Consider the following 15,000-nt stretch of genomic DNA (forward strand, 5'->3'; position numbering starts at 1 on the left):
ACAGGGAGATAATGACTGACGAGAGGTGTCACTCTCCTTTGCCGCTTGGTAAGTATCGAGACTCAGAAGCCGTCGGAACGGTTCTTTGATAGGAGATTAATCGAAGGGAAGGGGAATGCAAAGGTAGTAATTTCGGGAGGCGGGTGAGGAAGAGGCCCGCTCCGCCCTTCGTCGCGATGATCAGTCAAGTTATTTTCAGTAGTGAGGCATCTTTAAGTAAGTTAGGGTTATTTTTTTCGATAATGTAGCGTCCGGCAAGGGTCTTGACTCAAGCAGGACGTTGACCCATCAATGGTCCAGACGATCGCGGTCGTTGCTACTTGCCCTACCTCAGGCTGTCCCTCCAGAACATCCCCCAAATGTCTTCATTCCTGATAGTCAACTTCTGTCAAGTTCCTCCTCCTTCACTCCTTCCTTCCCTCGCCCTACGGCCCTCCAACTCGCTTCCTTTACAATCTTGCCCGCTGTCCTTCAGTTTCTCTTTTTCTTGTTTCAAAATTGCGTCTGGGGAGTCGACTAGAATAGACGGTTTCCAAAAACTTCCAATTTGTTTCGGAGGACCCTTGGTGCTGGTGGTCTGGAAAGGATGGAGGAAGAATCACAAATAGGCCCCATTGCCTCAACACATACAGACGGGGGCATATATAAACTTTCTTATGAAGGGTTTGCTTCCCCCCCCCCTCAACCATCCTCCTTCTAATCATAGTCTGACGTCAGATCATGTCATTCCCTTCGCCAGCAGACGACTCTAAATATGCATTTACCACTAAAACGATCGCCTTTGAAGTGATCCGGAGTTTTTTTCAACATCAAAAGTTCTCTTTCGAAAAATATTCAACTGGTTATTTCGGGCAATTCAGACCTTCGCGGGCGTTTACACTTCAAAAGGGAAAACCATTTAAGCTCAAACGTGGCGTAGCTGACGCTAAGGCAACTAAAAAACAACTAAGAAATGTGACGTCAGAAGGCCTCTGGTGATCCTCAGGCACCAAGTGCTTTGTCTTTCGTACCCTATCCTCAGGTGACGTTGGTCTTTCTCCGTGCCCCTTTTGCTTGTTCACCCTCACATTATCTTGCGTAGGGCACCTTCAGCCTGTGTTTGCTCTTCTCGTAAGTTTTATGCACGGATGTTATTCCTTTCCCCACTTTTGAGCCGTAGGTTACTTTCGGACAAATATGGCTGAATCTCTCAAGCTATCTGGAGTGCTCGTTCCAGGAAATTCCATGCATGTTTTCTTAGTTATTTGTGACATCAGTGGGCCCAACTCATAAGACCGTCGACTCTTTCATAGTCCATAAAAATTGTTTGCCCTTCCGTAGGCCACTTGAAGTCGTAGTTAGTTTTCCGTAGGTAAGTATAATCACGGGCTTTGAGAAAAAAAAAAAAAAGGACGAAGGAATTTATTCCTGGATTATTCAAAATCCTCGCAAGGCCTCTTCGCGGCTTATCTTCAGGAAACAGAAATCTCATTGTATATCCAAGCTTCCTTCGACATGTATTAGTCACAATCAGTGGTTCTGCAAGATGGATGTCCGAGAGGATTATCTTCCTGCTATTTATCTTCAAAACCTGCTAAATCCTTCACTTTCAATTGGGTGTGCAGCTCCGAGAGGCTGAGACTCGGTGTCCGGATGAGGCCAAAGATCTCTTTCAAACTTAACTATTTCTTTTCACATAAGGAGACCTGAGAACCGGTGACTGCTCCTCTTCTATTACTTTAATCCGGGGACAAATAAAATGTTCTACACTAATACATCATAGAAAATGGTCTAATACATCATAGAAAATGGTCTAATACATCATAGAAAATGGTCCAAATTTTCTTTCCGGGGGGGATGTATAGCAGGGTCTAGGAGCCGTTGCCAGCCACTGTGGGGCTGCGGGCTTTTAATCAAACTTGAGGCAACAACTATTATATATTGTTAGTCACAGCCTGTCACGCTGATCATTGGAGAGCCCCCAGCTCGGCAGGGAACCTGAGGGGAAGCCCCGGGAGGGCCGAGGGTGGGTTATCCTCTTTAGCCCCGCAGGCATCACCAGATCTCACCCAGAAGACATTCCGGGGCCACATCTGGGTGAATACACAAAAGGGTTTAGTGTAAAGATAGTGTGCATGGAGAAAAAAACTGTTGGACTGGCTTTGTGTGTAGGTGGATTATCTTACTAATGTGTCAGGGAAGCCTGACGGAGCAAACAGACGTAACATATCATTACATGTGAGGCATTTTCGCTCCATATCAGAAAAACTGCAATGGAAATATGTTTATCATATCATATTCATTCAGTATATACATTCATTTGTCATTTGATTTGATTATTAATTTATATATACATATTCACTTAATTATTAATATGATTTTATTTTTATTTTATTTACTCTCTTGTACTCGAGAGGGTTTGTCCCTCCCTCTAGGCTAGAATTCAAAGCCCCCAGTGAAACTCATTCGGAACCCACTTAAGAGCCCACACCCGAGTTGGAGGGATCCCTTTATACTTGAGCTCAGCCGGCTGGCTTCCATTAAAACATAGACCGGAACGGGAAGAAATGGTACTGGAGGGAATGGAAGCCAGAAAAGATTCCTCAGAAAAGGGGGAAGAGAAAGAAGAGGAAGAGAAGCAAGAAGAGGAGAAGGAGAAGGGCCAGGATGTGTAGAGGAGGTCTGGAACTTTCTGGGTTGACAGGTAGGCTGAGGGCTGTGGTGAAAAGAGACATCCCAAGAGTCTCCCAGTGTTTGAAGTTTTATTCTTCATTAGGGGTGGGATTGTTACTTATGCGTTGCTGTTGCTGTTTCTGTACGTGGAGACCCCGTTGCCAGGAGTCTCTGCCCTCCTTTTCTTCTACCCCGCTCTGGAATATTGGATATGGTCGGCTGTATTCTGTCACCTTTGCCCTTCGTAATCGAACAGCTAGGGCAAATTGCAATCAACGGTAGACAAGGAAAATTGTTCTTTTGTCAAGCGGAACAACGCTGGATGAAGACGAACTGAAAGTATAGTTGCCTCGAGGCAAATATGGTGCAAAGATCATAGTTACTCCTAAGGTATGGTTCAGAGCAAAGTACAGAGGAAAATAAAACCGGATGGCTTCTGTAGCGTAGTAAAAAAAAAAAAAAAAAAAAAAAAAAAAGGACCAAATTGTGTGTGTGTGGGGGGTAAGGGTAACTGATGTGGGGGGTCATATATGTTTACTGAGGTGAGTCAGCAGAAACTACTCAAATATGTACAGAATCGAAAAGGACAAACATCCCTCATATAAACAAGGCCACACCCTTGAAGAGGATTGACCTCCTATCTCTGCGCAAAGGAGAGGGAGGGTGTTCCCCCCCCCTCCCTTCGATGAATAAAATCTTCTGCTGGAAGCCAGGACAAATAACTAGTTAGCATCAGTGAAACTGTTGGCAAATGAAGCGTCCATTCTCTCCTCTCCCCTACGTTGCTTGTCCCGCCACTTGAAATATTCTATGGGGCCCTCTCTCTACATACGTCTCTCCCCTCTTGTGTATCTTTAGAGCGTAATCCTCTGCCGTTCATGTGAAAGGTGCCACACGCTCGCTCCTCATGTAGAAGCGATGTCACCGTATAGTCGCCTTCACTTAAAAAGTACCACACTGGCTGGACTCTTTTGTAAACCTGTAAAAAGCGTATGTATTGACATCGGATATTACGATATACGAATGAGTTTACGAGGTAGTAACGTATTCGTTCACGTCGTAAAATGACGGCTATCGTAACTCCTTAGTCGCCAGGTGGTGATGATCCGGGTTCTGGGCCCGACCTACCTCGCGCCTTTCGGGACAATTTATATACTTTGTCGGCAGACGATTTAATTCAGATTGGGAGGCGTGGCTTCCATCATGAGTAGGTCAAGATCATCATGATTAATTTCGTTAACCCAGGTGTAAGTTAATTTATGGTTATTTACTCAATCGGGCGTGGTTAGGGTAGGTTAGGTTAGTAGGGTTAGGTTAAGCTTTTGTTGGGTTAGGTTAAGCTTTTGTTGGGTTAAGTTTGGTCACAAGCGCTGATAATATATTGAGAATAACTTTTAACAAAAATGCTATGAATTTCTTAATTTCTTGATATTTTCTTTCAGTAACATTTCATGAACGTGGAAACATGAAATACAGTAAAATTAAAATAAAATAAAATAAAATAAAATAAAATAAAATAAAATAAAATAAAATAAAATAAAATAGAATAGAATAGAATAGAATAGAATAAGGTAAAATAATATAAAAAAACAAAAATAACTAACCAAGTAACAACCCAACCAACCAACTGATTAACTAACTAGCTAGCTGATTAACTACTAACTCACTAACTACCGGTGGTGCTCCGGTCTCGAGTCCGGTCCGGACGCAAAGTATTTTCGCAATGATTTCGGACTGGATAAAGAAATCCATCTCCATTAAATCCGGGGGATCTCCTCGGACCCCTATATTCGGAACAGGCTATCCTTGAGTACCTCCACCCCCCCACCCGGAATTTCTAATTACGGCGCACTCTTTAGGCCGGACATTTGACTGAGGTCCGGCCATGGTTCCGGAATTTCTAATAATGGCTCCCTCGACCTATGGAATGGAATGCTCAGGCGTAGGACTAACTTCGCACTAGAGGAAGCGAGGGATGGAGGGAGGAAGAGACGGAGGGAGGGTGGTAAGAGACCAATCAAAGCACGCATGGAGGTGCTTACTCATGGACACACACACACACACACACACACACACACACACACACACACACACACACACACACACACACACACACACACACACACACACACACACACACACACACACACACACACACAAACACACACACACACACACACACACACACACACACACACACACACACACACACACACACACACACACACACACACACACACACACACACACATACACACGCATGCACCCCCCCCCCACACACACACAAACACACTAGTATCGTCACAGTGTAAAGACGTCTCAATTAGAGCTCCCGAGAAATAACGGAACTTCTCAGCTATAAATATAACTGGAAACTAGTTTTATTAAATGGGAATGGGAATATTATTGGATGCCAGAGATAGTTTAATGCGGTGGAAATAGTGAGTATTGAAGAAAATGGAAAGGAATTGAAACAGACAAAAAATGTTGATGGAGTTGAACCCAACGTAAACATTGGCAGAGCAGAGACCCCTACTGGGACAATACCGAAGCATAACGAAAACAACGAAACACCACTGGATGTTTTAAGGTATGGTGAAGATGAATTTTTTTTCTGGATTTGATGAATATGACAGAAGACTGAGCAGGATTATAGACATAGAGAAGGAGATGAGATCTAGGAAGATTTCATGGAATCAAGAGATTATGCACCTAAAGAATGAGTACATCGAAGTCAAGAAAGAAGTGAGGGACCTAAAGAAAGGAAACGAAATAAATGAATTGATAAAAGAATTAATCAAAATAAAAAGTGAAAACGAAAGGATGAAAACAAAATTACCACCAATAGTGAGACCTTAAAAAATAAAATAAAAAGAGTGAATGAACAAATTAAGGCAGTGACCGAGAAGGTTGAAGGAAATATAGGAGAGGAAGACTTACAGAAAATCAGGAAAGAGTGAAAAAAAAGGACCAAGAAAGGCAAAATATAGCTTACAAAGAAATTATCCAACAAATACAGGAGAATACTAAAGACACAGTTATTCAATTAATCAAAGAGAAAGAAAATTGGGTTAGAGATGCAGTAGCCAAAAAAGAAAAAGAATAAAAAGTGCATAGTAGTATATAGTATAAAGGAAAAACATAACCTAGTTAGGTACTTGAGAGAAAAAGAAGGGAAAGAAATAGCAAGAAAAATTCTGAAAGCAGTACAAGACGAAGAACAAGAAATAGAAAAGGAAATAGAAGAAGTGCATAGAATGGGAGCAATACCCCCTAAAAAATCGACCTCTAAAGATAAAATTAAGGTTACAAATGGTAGCAGAAGAAGTATTAGCAAAAGCAGGAAAGTTGGCAAATAGTGAAAACTATAAAAGTATATTGATAGAAAAAGACAAGAAATGAACAATGAGGGAAAAGAAATAGAGAAGATACTAAGAAGTCAAGCTAAAAAAAAAAAAAAAAAAAGAGAAAAGAACGGAGACAGAAAAGAAAAAGTTCTATTAGAGAGTAGACATGAGGCTGAGAAAATAGTATATTCAAGAAAAAGAAACGAAAGGAACAGAGAACGAGATAGAGAGAAAAAAATGAATCATACTAACATAGACGGTTTAATCTCAGGATTAAATGAACTAAATGATTATCTGTCAGAAAAAAAGATATAATGGGAATTGTGAAGATAAAATTAAGGGGTCCACTACTACCAATAGTGTTGGACAAGGATTATATAATCACTGGATGAAAATAGAGAGGAAAACAGGGAGAAGTGACGCTTTTGATAAAGAAAAACTTAAATGTGACATAGGTTACAGATGGAGAAAACAGTGAGGAAATGATCATAAGAGTTGAAAATAGTGACATGAAAAGTAGAAAGTTTGTGGTGATTTATGTGTCCCCAAAAACGGGCTCTTTAAAAGAGACCGATTATTCTAAAATGTTAGAAGATACAAGGCATTCAATAAATGAGATGCTGAAGGATGGAGGAAACGTAGTATTTATGGGAGATTTTAACTGCAAAGAAATATGTTGAGAAGATATGACAGTGAAAGGTGGAGAGAAACTTTGTGGAAATATATTACTTGGCACGACTATAGAACATACAATGACACAATGGGTAACAGAAAATACCAGATATAGAAGTAACAAAGAATCGTCGAGACTGGGTTTAATATTTACACACAGGGCCTGAAATTGTGGATAAAGTTGAATACAAGACACCAATTGGGTAAAGTGACCACATACTACTTGATTTTAAATTAAAATGGAAATATATATGGAGAGAAATGAGAAATACAGAATAGGAAGATTGATGTATAAAAGACGGACTTAAGGAAACCTAGAAATTTCTTTCAAAAAGCGAGTTGGGAAGAATCCTTCAATTGAAAGACACAAATCGAAGAGAAATGGATGATTTTGAAAGAAATCTATAACGAAGGAGTGGATAAATATGTATCCAGACAAAAACAGGAAAAGGTGTATAAGTGTTGGTTTAATAGAAGGTGCAGTGAGGCGAAAGATAGAAGAGATAAAGCTTGGAAAAGATGGACAAAATATAAAAAACTAAAAAGTGGCAAATATATATCAATCTAAGGAAAGAATATGTAAAAGTACGCAGGGAGGAAAAAAGAAACCATGAAATAGACATAATAGGAAAATGTAAGAGCCAACCAAAATTATTCTATAGATATGTGAACAGTAAACTACAAAAAAAAAAGTAGAATTACGCCAAGGAAATATAGAATACACAAAATATATAGAAATGGCTAAAGTCATGAGCAAACACTTCAAGTCTGTGTTCACTTGAGAAAATATACAGTATTGGGATGAAAGGAGTGAAGTGAGATCTCCCTCCCCCATGAGAGAAATAATTGTAACAAGTAAAGAAATAATTGACAAAACAATAAACTTGGATGTCAGGAAATCGTACGGCCCGAATGGAATTGCAAACTGGATACTAAAAAATGTAAAAATGAACTAATAGACAAAGTATATAAGGTAATAATCTGCTCAGTCAAAGAAGACAAAAATACTAGAAGACTGGAAAAATTTCAATATCATACCAATATATAAAGAGGGAAACAAGGAAGACACAACAAATTACAGACCGGTCTCCCTTACAAGTACAGTAGCCAACATTTGTGATAAAGTTATCAAAAATAGATGGACAAAACATCTGAGGGAGAACAATATACCCGAGACAATTCGGATTTAGGCAGTGAGGGTAATGTGCCACAAATTTAATCTGTTTCTATTCAAGACTTCTAAATATAATACAAGGAAGGGATGGATGGGCTGATTGTACTTTCCTAGATTTACAGAAATATCTTAATAAAGTACCACACAAAAAATTATTAAGAAAACTGAAAACCACAGGAGGTATACAAGGAAAACTACTGAAATGGATGGAAGATTTCTTGAATGGAAGAAAAATGAGAGTAATGGTCAGAGATAAGAGTTATACTTGGGAAGAAGTGATTAGTGGTGTCCCATAGGGATCAGGATTGGCTTCAATAATGATTGCTATTTACGTAAATGACATGGATAAGGGTGTAGAATGTTACATGAACTTCCTTGCAGGTGACGCAAAACTGCTGAGGAAAGTAAGTACTGAAACGGACTGTGAGTCGCTACAAAGAGATCTTAACAGGGTTTAGGAGTGGAGTCAGAAGTAGGAGGTAGACTTCAACATTAAGAAATGTAGCATAATGGAATTTGAAAAAAGTAAGAAAAACTATCAGGACAATATAAAATTGGTATAAAGGAAGTAAAGGAAATGGGTTCTGAAAAAAAAACTGGGAATATTATCACGAAAGACATGGCTTTTGATAAACAGATGAATAAAATTGTCGGAGAAACCTACAACTTGCTAAGATTAATAAAGGTTGCCTTTACCTACTTGGACGAATAAATGGTAAAATAAATATTAGTCACACTGATGAAGCCAAGACTGGAGTACACAACGACCTTATGGACACCCAATACTAAAAGGAATATAAAGAAAATTGAAATCCAAAGAGCAATTACAAAGATGGCCCCAACACTTTCAAAACTGTCATACGAGGAGAGATTGTCAGAACTAGAATTACCGACTCTGGAACAACGAAGAGATAGAGGTGACCTATTGACCATCTATAGAATCATGAGAGGCATGGAAGTCCTTAATATAGAAGACTTGATAAATTGAAATAAGAGAAATACAAGGGGACATGAAAAGAAACCCAAAAAAGGGACAGTTATAGAAGTGACCTGAAAAAGAACAGCTTTCCACACAGAGTGGTGGATGTCTGGAACAAATTGGACGAAACAATAGTGTGTGCAAACACCATACGTGAATTTAAGAGCAAACTAGATACTGCGAGATACAAAGACGTGACCCCACGAGCATAGCTCCCCTTCCCGTAAGATACAACTAGGTAAATACACATGCACGCACACACACACACACACACACACACACACACACACACACACACACACACACACACACACACACACACACACACACACACACACACACACACACACACACACACACACACACACACACACACACACACAAGCACATACACATGTTTACATGCAAAGCACACTAATTTTTGCGTGTGCATACAGTAAGTACACACAGGTCATTTGTCAAGTATATTGTGCATTTGTGCTGTAATTCAATTGTGGGCTCACCACTCATTGCCTTTCCACCCTCAAGGGCAGGGGAGCAGGACTCCCGTCTCCCTGGGGGAGTGGGGGTCGGGGCACTCCTGCCGACAGGTAAGGCTAACACCATCACCACCAGCTGCAGCAGCAAGAGCAACACTCACCGACACCGACACCAACACCACCATCAACGCCAACACCACCGTCAATATTAACACTAACGGTAACACCAATAGTAGATGCAAATCGAGTTAAATACTCAAGTATTTAATGAAGCGATGTTAGTGGTGTGTGTGTGTGTGTGTGTGTGTGTGTGTGTGTGTGTGTGTGTGTGTATGTGAGTCTATGTGTGTGTTATTCACCATAGTCTTGGATCACGTGTTGGACTCGTGATCGACAGCAATTTCCCTCCCGGAAGGTAGGTCAAAGCTCATATGTGACCGATCTATGGGTAATGTTGTGACCTTCCACGCACCCCCCCCCAGATCACCGCTCACGAGATTTGAAGTAACGACTCGTAGCGCAGTGATACTGAAATTATTTCAGCCCTGGGAGGGATTCGAACCCGGACCGCTGTAGTGGCGGCCAGGAACTCTACCAACCGCGCCACGAGGTTGTGTGTGTGTGTGTGTGTGTGTGTGTGTGTGTGTGTGTGTGTGTGTGTGTGTGTGTGTGTGTGTGTGTGTGTGTGTGTGTGTGTGTGTGTGTGTGTGTGTGTGTGTGTGTGTGTGTGCGCGTGTGTTTATTTGTTGACATTCTGGTTTGCTTGGCACATGATTGGCGAGGAAATGGACTTGATAAGTGATAAGAGGTTCAGTAAAAAAAATCAGGATTGGAGTTTAGTCAGGGGAATTAATTTACCATTATCAGTTCTCAGTTGTTTAGTTAAAAAAAAACCCACTGTGACATGAAATTCTGAATTTTGATCACCTTCGGATCAAGGGCCTTACCTCGTTTGACCTGAATGAATTAGCCTAACAAGATCTCTAAGGCATGTTATGGTAGAAAAAGAGTTAGTTGACATTTTTTGCCAATTTAGAGTTTCTATATATTGAGTTAACTCGCCTGGCAATAATCAGAATAAAATATTTAAAGTACGTGATGAATGGAGAGGGTCGGACGACTGTAGCCTAGTCTTTATTGATGATAACTTAGTGGAGCTGTTTTGACGAGATTCGGTGCCCATAGTGAATTCGTGATTCAAGTTGAAGCACTTGAATTTACTGCACAGTTCGAGGTGCAAAGATGGTATTGCACCACTGGTGTCACACATTTAGTGACATGGGTTGAGTGACGTAAACGGTGCAAGCCAATTGGTGCAAATTTGGGGATGCAAATTTAGGGTTAGTTTTCATCAGTTTTCATCAAGAATTAGATTCTCTCTCTCTCTCTCTTTCTCTCTCTCTCTCTTGTCGTCGTCAACAGATGTGAATCCTTTCTCTCCTTTACGACGTCATGTCGTCCTGTTGTTGCCGAAGGGAGAGAAAAAAGAAGAAGAAGAAAGAAGAAGTATGGGGCTTTTGTTTTAGTCGTTTATTTCTGTCGTTCTCCTTCCTTTCGCCTCGCACACCCTTCTTCGTCGCGAAAATAAACCCGTTCGCTCTTTTTAGGTCAGCCATTTACCTGCGAAGAGGAAGAAGAAAGAAGAGGAAGGGAGGGAGAGGAAGACGAAGAACAAGAGAGCGAAAGTCCATAAGGGTGGTTAGTCTTCGAGTAAATGGAACGACCCCCACCCCCCTTTTTTTTTCGTCACAGCTCTTCGTTGACACAACGACGACCTGTCGTGTTTGGCAAACCTCCTCCTCCTCCTCCTTTTCCTCCTCCTCCTCTTCCTCCTCCATCTCCTCATCTTCTTCCCCCCCCCTCCTATTATTTACTATTGAAGATTTCAACCTACCGGTGACTGTATGAGGTGGAATATTAAATTCGCACATCGGTCATGGGCTCTACTCAAATGTGTTAGAAAGTTCCTTGTATCAACACATTCTCGAGCCAACACGTGGGCAGAATGTTGTCGATATCCTTTTTTTCACTAACGATAACCAAGTAACGGATGTAAATGTTGGACCGAAATTCAGCAACAGTGACCACAGTATCCTTACATTCCACATCGATTGTAACATCGAGCTGCAAAACGAAAGCTTTGAAGAGGTACCAAACTTCCAGAAAGCAGACTTAGAAAATTTAAGAGGTGTACTTGAAAATACTTACAAACTTAGAAACTTACAAACATCCAGGATACTGAACAAACTTGGGATCTATTCTCTAATATGCTCAAGAAAGCAATTGAGGAATGTGTTCCAATGCTCGATAGACGTCCATCAAGCAATGCCAAACATAAGTGGTGGAATCTTGATATCAAAACTATTCTGTTATCCAAGAAACATGCGCATAGGAGATACAAATAAACACATGGGCAAGCAGATAAAGTGCTCAAGATGTCGTCGAGAATCTAAAACGCTCATCAAAATCAGTAGGTGCAAAGAAAATCCTAAAGAATTTTTCATATATCTGGGAAAAAAGTGCTCAAGTGCACCATTGGTCCACTCCAATCAGCAGGGGGGATTGGGAATAGTAAGAACATAAGAACATAAGAAATAAAGGAGACTGCAAAAGACCATAAGGCCTACACTAGGCAGCTCCGTATCCATCACCACCTGTCATCCCCATCCATAAAGTTGTCTAATCGTTTTTAAAACAACTGATAGTTTCAGCGCTTACTACATGGTTACTAAGTTTATTCCATTCATCGACCACCCTATTAGTAAACCAATTTTTGCCTATTTCCTTCTTAAATCTAAATTTGTCCAGTTTATACCCATTACTGCGAGTCCTGCCCTGTTGTTTTATTATGATGACCTTGTTTGCATCACCCTTGTTATAGCCTTTGATCCACTTGAACACTTCTATTAGATCACCCCGCACTCTGCGTCTTTCCAGAGAGTGTAAGTTTAGGTGCCTAAGCCTCTCTTCGTAAGGCAAATTTCCGAGTCCTTGTATCATTTTGGTCATTCTTCTCTGTACTGATTCTAGTAACAGAGAAAGTGCAATGGCAGACATCCTAAACGATTATTTTGCGTCTTTGTTCACCATTGAGAACAACGGAATCGATCAGCCAATACCACCAGGACAGACAGTATCCATACGCCTACTTGACATGGATATTGCAGAGCATGATGTGATGCGCGTTATAGATAAACTAAAAGCATGCAAATCGCCTGGACAAGACAAAATTTACCCAAGAATAATCAGGAAGTTAAAGGAGCAAAATACAAGCCTCACAGTGAGATTTTTAACGTTCTTTACAATCTGGAAGAGTCGTACAAGAGTGGAAACTAGCAAATGTTGTGCCCTTGTTCAAAAAGGGTGACAAATCCAATCCTGGTAATCATAGCCCTATTAGCCTTGCATCAGTTGATTATAAAGTAATGGAGTCTATCCTGAGAGACAAAATTGTGAAATTCTTGGAGGAAAACAATATTATTAAAGATTAACAACATGGTTTCCGTAATAAGTGCTTGTGTCTGACAAACCTTCTCGATTTCTGGCATGATATTTACGAAATATACGGAGGGAGAGCAGTTGACGTTATATACCTCGACTTTCAAAAAACATTCGATAAAGTTCCCCATAGTAGGTTACTAAGTGAACTAGAATCCCATGGTATAGTAGGTCATATTCAACGATGGTCTTCTGATTGGCTGACTGGTCGTAAGCAACGTGTTGTTCTGAATGGAAAATGCTCAGGCTGACATTGTGTAACATGTGGAGTGCCTCAGGGATTTGTGCTAGACCCTTTAATCTTTCTGAATGAAAATGTAAAGTGTAAATTATCAAAATTTGCGGATGATGTCAAAATTGTAAATAATGTGATATCCGTAACACAACAAAAGTTACAAAATTATTTGAACATTTTATGTGAATGGGCCGAAAATTTCCAGATGTTTTTCAATATAGATAAATGTAAAGCACTTCATATTGGTAATAGTAATGTCCAGACCAACTACACGATAGATGATGTACAACTAGCAAGTGTAGAACAAGAGAAAGAGCTTGGTGGTGTGATCTCAAATAATCTCAAACCAAGCAAACAGTGCTTGGAATTCATTAAAACCGCAAATAAGTTGATTGGATTAATAGGTAGAGCTTTTGAGTTTAGAACTGAAAAAATTACTCTTAATATTTACAATGCCCTAGTCAGACCTAACCTAGAATACTATGTACAATGCTGGTCCCCATATTACAAGAAGAATATACAGAAGTTAGAAAGGGTGCAGCGTAGAGTAACAAAGTTCATCCCTAAGTTGCGGAACAAGCCGTATGGAGAGCGCTGAGAACTAAATTTGTTTAGTCTCTCGAAACGGAGAATGATGGGTGATCTAACTGAGGTCTTCAAAATTGTGAAAGGAATTGAAAACATGGATGTGGAAAAATAAAAAAATTGACACCTCCAACGCAACTAGGCATAATGGATGCAAGGTTGTGGGAAAACGATTTCAAACAGACGTAGTGATATACTCTTTCTTGAATCGCGTTGTTAATATATGGAATGGTCTACCATCCAACGTCATCGATTTTTCCACTGTAGAGGTATTCAAAAAAGTATCGATATTTACTTAGAATTATTTATTTCAAGATAGGTTGAAAATATATATATATGCATATATTAATGATAGGTTAAGTACCAGAACAGCCTTGTAAGGACCAATAGGTCTGTTGCTGTTTATTTGTCCATGTAACTCCATGTAACTCCTTGTTCGTGAGTTCCACAAAGTCAGAATTGAGGAGGAGGAAGAGCCGAGGACCACGGCAGTGCCTGGCCAGGCGTGCACGGCAGATAGCCAAGGCATTATCGGCAACGATGCAATTAGGGAAATCAAGCAGTGCTGGGGCGGGTGGGTGGGGAGTGAGCTGGAAGGGGGGGAGGGGGGGCCAGATTTCTCGGGAGGGGGGGAGGGAAGGAGGGAGGGAAGGAGGGAGGGAAGGGGGTTGGTAAGGAGGGAATGCACAACTGTCCTCCACTACGGGGGAGGGCAGACGAGTATGGGGAAGGAAGGGGGAGTGGGACGGGGAAGGGGAGGAAGTGCACCGCGGAGGAGCTTGCAACGAAGTAGGGATTTGTTTACTGAGAGTTCGATGGTTTCGAAGTTCCTCGCTTTCGTGAGGAATGCGTTATTTGGAGGGAAAGGGGAATGTGGAGGGGGACTGGTGGATTTCGGGGGACATCGATATTGAAGTGGAGGAGGAGGAGGAGGAGGAGGTAGTAAAAGTATGGAGGTGTCTCTTTCTCCACCCTCGATCTTCCTCTCCTCCCCCTCACTACCCCAGTTTCTCCCCTCCTCCTCCTCCTCTTACTACCTCTTTTCCTCCCGTTCTCCCTCTCTTTCCAGCTCTCTCTCCCTCTTTCTTTTTCTCTCTCTTTCTCTCTCTCTTCTCTCCTCCCTCACTTTACTCCCTCTCTCTCTCTCTCTCTCTTCCTCCCTCCTTCCTTCGCTCTCTCCCTCCTTTCCTTCCCTTTCTTCTTCTCTCCTTCTTCACTCTTCTCTACCCCTCCTCTGTCACCATCTGGTTTTCCCCATCTTCATCCTCACTCGCTTCCTCCCTCATTTCCTCCCTCCCTCTTCCTCTACTCCCTCCCTACCTCACTTTCCTCTTTCACGTCTCCTCCGATCCTCACCTCTCCTCCTCCCTTCCTTCCTC

Source organism: Oratosquilla oratoria, chromosome 44 (genome assembly GCF_046742065.1).
Source record: "Oratosquilla oratoria isolate Oo_2021 chromosome 44, ASM4674206v1, whole genome shotgun sequence".
Classification (NCBI taxonomy): Eukaryota; Metazoa; Arthropoda; class Malacostraca; order Stomatopoda; family Squillidae; genus Oratosquilla; species Oratosquilla oratoria.